Here is a 6,208-nt window from a genome sequence, read left to right on the forward strand (position 1 = left end):
ATACTAATATTTCTCAATCTATCATAAACCTAACCTAAACTACAGTTATTTCTCATATAATTCTGTTTCTAATGCTTTTCTGTGGTTATCCCATCATTCTAATTCATCTTTCAGAATACAGGAAACAAACATTAGTTTCCCATTCTCTCTGACTTGTCTGAGTCAGCATTCACTGAACCCTCTTCCATAGCAGGGCGGGTGACTTAAGGACTGGGAGAATGACTCAAAGACTCCTCCTGGAAAAGCATACACTCAAGAAGAAGACAAATAAATGTTAACTGTAACAAAAAACACAAACACATGGCATGAATACGGCTGTGGGAGCCAATCCTATGGGAGCAAAAAAGAAGGGGATAATTAATTTTAACTCAGTGTTGGCAGGAAGGTGTGAATCCAGGAGAGATTATGAGAAGGATGGCATTCAAATGAGGTCTTAAAGTAGATTTTCAAAATGGAAAAAGGCAGGATTTCACACTTGATTTTGTTTTAGGAACCAAGTCTGCTGTGCCTCGGAGTAAATGCTCTTTCCTTTAATATGGTTTCTTGTCTCAGCAGAATGCAAGGTAACCGAAGGATCCATCTGAAAGCAATTTTACATACGAGATTTGCTTTCTCTGGCTTCAAATATTTCTAAAATGTACCTGTCCAACAACATCTATGCTGGTTACCTATCCAGGGAACTATCTTCAGGTGAAAACATCTAAATGAAAAGGGAGACTCACTCTGTTTGCCTTTTGCTAGTATTTCATTTGTCAAAACTGACTTTTTAACAAAGTCCTTACCCTGATGTTGGTATTTTCATGGGAACCAAACTAACTGCCAGGGATGCAAACTCAGCTCTGTTACTTACTTAAAAGTTCCATGATCAGGCTACTTAACCTCGTCTATACTTCCATTTCGCCATCTGTAAAATGAAGGTAATAACAGAACCCACCTCATGTGGTTCTCGTGAGAATGAACTGATTACATGTAAAATGCTTAAAACAACACCCAGCATACAGTAAAGCAACAATAAATGTAACTTTCTTCCAAGAAGAAATGTTTTTAAGAGTTTATTTCTAATGTGCTACATCGATTTAGTAAGAAAAGAGTTTCCCATCTTATTTCACTTTTAGGCAGACTCTGAAACTGCATTTACTTTCAGAGAAGGATGCCGAAAAAAAAAAGCTAAATCTGATGTCTGATACCTAGACAGTAATGGCGGTAACAGAGAAATAGCTTATTTCAGAAGGTCCATGACATAATTAGGGATAGAATAAGCAGAAATTGTATTGTATTATAACCAATTTTTAAGCATTCGCCAAAGTTAGGATTGACAGCTAACCTAATAGTTATCTCTTTTTCTTTTGTTCCTTATACTTTTAAAGCCAAATCTTCTATTATTCCATTTTCTAGGTATCACACAGGAAAACATTGTGAGATCATAGACCTACTCACAAATATTTGACTAAAACAATAGTAAATTTTTCATTTTAAACCAAGTAAAGAATTAGAGTTGAGGAAATTTTATTGTCTGTCCTTTCCATGGTGTTGCAAGCCCTTGGCAACAAATGTCCCAACAAGCTGAAGAGAATTTGGCTAGTCCACTCAGAGCAACAAGGGAGATTTGATACAGGCTGTAGATTCTGATAAGGGCTAGAGCAGATGAATGTATGAGAACACAGTGAGAAACCCCGGAAAGGCCTCCGCTCACAGCAGCTGAAACTGCACCATCTCACTGCTTAGAGTGTGAGTCAAAGAACTCTGGGGCTGGCTGGCAGGTTCAAATCTTAGCACTGCCGCCTTCAAGGTATGTGGCCCAGGACATGTTAGTTAACCTGCTTCTTAATGTGCAAAATAGGGACAATAAATGGGTTTGTTGTAAAGATTAAATTAATATCTGAAAAGCATTTGGATTAGTATTTGGCACACAGTGCTATTTAATAGTGTCTACTAAAGAAATACTGCAGCAATTTGGGCACTTACAATTATTTCCACATGCAGGTATGGAGAGGGTTTCAGTTTTTAGTGTAGGCTCTCTCCGAGAATCGTTAAATTAAAATAAATTATCAGGAAGATTTTTTTTTTTTGGTCCAACTTTTTTTGGGGGGGGGTGATTAGGTTTGTTTATTTATTTAATGGAGACACTGGGGATTGAACCTAGGACCTTGTGCATGCTAAGCCCTCACTTTACCCTCCCAAGAAGATCTTTAAAATTTGATACTGAGGTAATTGACCATAAGGAACATTATACTTTGCATTACTTCTTTAATATCTAGATTGCAAATAAAAATGCATTTGGATTTGACAATGTTTTAGAAATGCAAAAGCCACATAGCCATTGATATTTTCTATATTCCCAAGAGTTTCATGATTAAAGAGTCTAAAATCCATTTAATTATTTTAAGAGCTAAAAATTGAAATAGCAAAGATATTAACAATCTACAATCACTATGAATATAGCATAAGCAACTTGGTTTATGGAAAGGAAGATCCCAAAAAGAAAAATACTCCAACTTCTCTCCATGTAAGGTAAATACTACAGAAGATAATAAAAAGCTTTGTTGCTGAGTTTCATTCGGTTTCATTCATGTTTAATCATGTAAGCATTAAGACTTCCTAAAGCAGAGGTTGAAAACAACCAAGCTCTAATCACCCTTTTCCAATCCAAGACTAATCACTGTCTCACATGAACTATAAATATGCCCTAAGCCAAACTGTGCCCAGGGTCCATTCCAGGCCTCTATTTAGATGTAAACTGAACATTTATAAGAGGTGAGATTTCAAATGCTTATCTGGAGGGGAGACAGCATATCACAGGTGTCCCCTTCACAATCAGTTACATCATTCTGGAACACCAGGCTCATCCCTGCAAGCGGGCTTATGAATTATTCTGACTACAATAGCAAGTCTTACCCCTTAAATGGACTGTGGTCATCAGGCTTATAACTCTGATTCTCCTGCTTTTTCTCCAGTAAATACCAATTTGTTTGTGTATGCAATGTTTTCCGAAAACTCTATCATGAATTAATTTAATTCTTTATAGGAGCACTTGCGTGACAGACTGTCAAATGGAAACTTGGTACTTGAAAATTTCTGTACCATCTGAAGAGGTTCTACTCTAGAACCTTCTCCACACTTTCACACTTTCTTTGACTTGGGAGAAGTGTCTCAAGCTATAAACAACAGAAAGCCTCCATTATTTTTGTGGTAGATATGAGGAAAATGGACTGAAATAAAAGTTGAGATGAGAAATTAAGTACTTTTTTTAGTTGGGACTTAAAGTTTGTATGAGAAGATAAAAACTCAGGTTTGGGTCCCAAAATAAACTGCGTTTGAATTTGGAAAATTTTGTGAGGTGCTCTTTGTGGGGAGGTAGGTATCAGACCTTAGAAAGTGACTTGCTAATATTTATCACGAAGGAAATTTTCAAAATACCAAATTTGTCTTCTATCACACGAGTGTATATACCACCCACTCACTTTGTGCGGTGTCACTGAAAAGTCTTGGTTTTAAAAGATGATATCAATGCCACAAAAAATAAAAGCCAATTATTTCCAGTGCCAAATTCCTTCCTTCCTTCCTTCCTTCCTTCCTTCCTTCCTTCCTTCCTTCCTCCCTCCCTTTGTTTTCCTGTTCTTTCTTTCTCTTTCTCCCTTCTCTCGCTGTGTGTCTCTGTCTTTGTGTGTGTCTCTCTCTGCTTTTTTTCCTTTTATCTTGTTTATTCCCGTCTTTCTGATGAGTGTTTTAAAAGAGGCATCTACACACAACCCTAGTACTGGCCCAAGCCCCAAGAACCTTCCATTTAGCAACGCTCTGGGAGTCGGGAACCTTTGTAACAACAACAGCAAAACAGACGAGCTTTTGCCTGATGCCCCAGGTTTCCTCCCAGTCTGCAACCATCCGTCTTCACCGGATCTCGGTCGGATCCTGAGAGCGACAAAGCCTTGTAGAGCCCGGCCCCACTTCGGCCAAAGGGGCGATTCCCAGGCCACCCGGCCAGGAGGCGCTGTGGGCCAGTCCCCCCGTGGCCACCGGCAGCCGGCGCCCAGCCTTCCCTCCCCCCACCGCGGAGCCCAGCCCGGCGGCGGAGCTCCGAGTTCTGCACCGCCCGCCGGGGTTACTCTCGGTCATTCCGCTGCACCATCTCGCCCCAGCTTCCCCATCCGTGCCCGGACTGAGGCTGCCCCAAGAGACAAGCAGCAACGGGCAGGAAGATGGGGAGCGGAGGATTGGGCACCTCGGCTCCAGGTTCCCCAGGCTCTCCTTCTAAGTCTAACGTTTTTTAAAGAAACAAAACTCGTCCTCCCGCTGCGCCAGGGATGCCAGCTCCGGGGAGCGCCTGAAGACCGTGGGGCACGACCTCAGGTCAAACAAACCCCTGAGGCCTCAAATGAGCAATAGCCCATGGACCCGGTTTGGGACACATCCCAGTCGAGTTCTTGAGGAACAAAAACGCGTCGCTTCAGTCCGGGGGCGCACAGGGTCCGATCCCCAGGTCAGAGCCCAACTCAGACCAGCTCCTTAAGAACGAAGTGGGAACCAACGGCTGGCATTCGTGCCGGTGGGCGCCGGCCGACCTGCAGGCACAGAGGTTTCCAGCCGGCTCAGGCGCTTCCGAACAAAAGGAAGAGCTCAGTGCCAGACCTGCCACTCTCCCCACTCCGACAGCAGCGCGCCCAGCACCACCAGAAGCCCCCGAGTCCACTGCGCCCCAGGTACTGCGCCCAGGTCTCCGCGCCCAGAGATGCTCCCGGGGCTCCACAGCCGGGCCAGCACCGAGTGCAGCGGTGCCGTCTCCGGGTCGCCAGAGCTCGTCCTAGGACGTCCTTCCCCCATTTACGCCGCCCCCCGCCCCGTTTGCACTGCAGGAGGCGAGGAGATGGGAGTTCGGACTCCAGACCCCGAAACCCAGCGCTCCCTAAAGTCCCCTCGGCCCCGAAGCAAAACAATAACCCCAAGTCACTGGATCGCCTCTTACCTGTTTTCCACTTTCGCGTTTGCGTCTCTCTTCCCCCACCCCTAGAAAAATCCTTCGGGGTCAAAGTAGGAGAAAAAGGAACAAAGCGCCCGGAGAAATTGTCTGTGGTGACACTGGTCGCGCGGTGCCGCCTTCCCTGACTACCTGCGCCCGGGGAGAGAGGTGTCGGCGCGGCTCTGCCGGCCCTGGCCGCACTCACTCTTCCTCGGAATTACCGGGGTTTTGCCGCGACTAGTTCCTTTTATAGATTCGGCGGCGCCGAGCGCAGAGGTTACTATCGGTCAAAGCCTGTTCTCTCCCTTCTTCCCCGCCCCCTTTCCCGGCCTCTGTTTATGTAGTTCAGTCACTCAGCAGAAAGCACGTGGAGTCTCGCCCCGCCCCTTAAACGGGCTACGTCCGGCGGCGCTAGCAGGGCTGGGGCAGGAGGGCTCAAGTCGGGGAGCGCCCTGCCCCCGCCAGGCCGGCGGCCCAGGACCACAGCAAAACGCGTGGCGTGGGGCTGCGCCCGCCAAACTGCCTCATCCTCCTTCCGGGCAAGCCAACAGCACCGGTGGAAATCGCTTCCACTAAACTGGTGCTTTCAGCAATTTTTGTTTCCTTTGTTCCTTTACTCAGTTGGAGGGACTGGGAGGGGGGGCAGGGACGGAGAACGCGAGACTGAAAACTCTTTCGTCCTTTTTCCCTTTCAAATGCCCAGGATGTGGGAGAAGGTGGACAGTTGTCTGGATAACCGGCTGGTTTTGTTTCCAACCACAAACCCTGAATTTGGAAATCAAAAGGTGACTTACTGCCTCCCAGCCTGGGCCTCCTAGGTCCCTGGGAGGACCCCTGAAAAGCGTCTTGTTCCTTGTCTTGGCAAACTGGGGGGAGGAAAGAGACCACAAAAAACGGAACAATGTGGACCTTTTTAGTTTCATCATATTGGTCAGCATCCCAGTGATAGATAAATATACACGGCTTGTATTTTTGTTTCTACAGATTCGCGAAGTGCAGCTAAATCGCATAAAGGAGATCGTGTAAAATTGCATAAACATTCCAGTTCTCCTACTTCTTTCTCTGGCTCTGGCTTTGACAGTCAGGAGCAAGACGGTCCATAATGTATGAGGAACAGAAGCAAGTGTACAAATGGAGGCCCACATACTTTAAGTCTAAATATTTAACTCATAAATCAAGCCAATAAACTGTAAAATAAGTGCCTCCAACCTTGAGAGATACCTTTGGAGCAACCTGGAAGGACAGGTTCACATT

The 6,208-nt window shown here is 45.3% G+C and overlaps 1 protein-coding gene across 1 annotated transcript in view; it reads right to left on the reverse strand.

Annotated features, from left to right (window-relative positions):
- ABCA1 (ATP binding cassette subfamily A member 1) overlaps positions 1-5,289 on the reverse strand; it is a 126,928-nt gene extending 121,639 nt beyond the window's left edge. Inside the window, 1 exon segment of the mRNA XM_014559347.2 lies at positions 4,961-5,289. The gene's annotated coding sequence lies outside the window, so the exon portion shown is untranslated.
- Between the last annotated feature and the right edge of the window lie 919 nt (positions 5,290-6,208).

This window comes from Camelus ferus, chromosome 4 (assembly GCF_009834535.1).
Source record: "Camelus ferus isolate YT-003-E chromosome 4, BCGSAC_Cfer_1.0, whole genome shotgun sequence".
NCBI classification, from domain to species: domain Eukaryota; kingdom Metazoa; phylum Chordata; class Mammalia; order Artiodactyla; family Camelidae; genus Camelus; species Camelus ferus.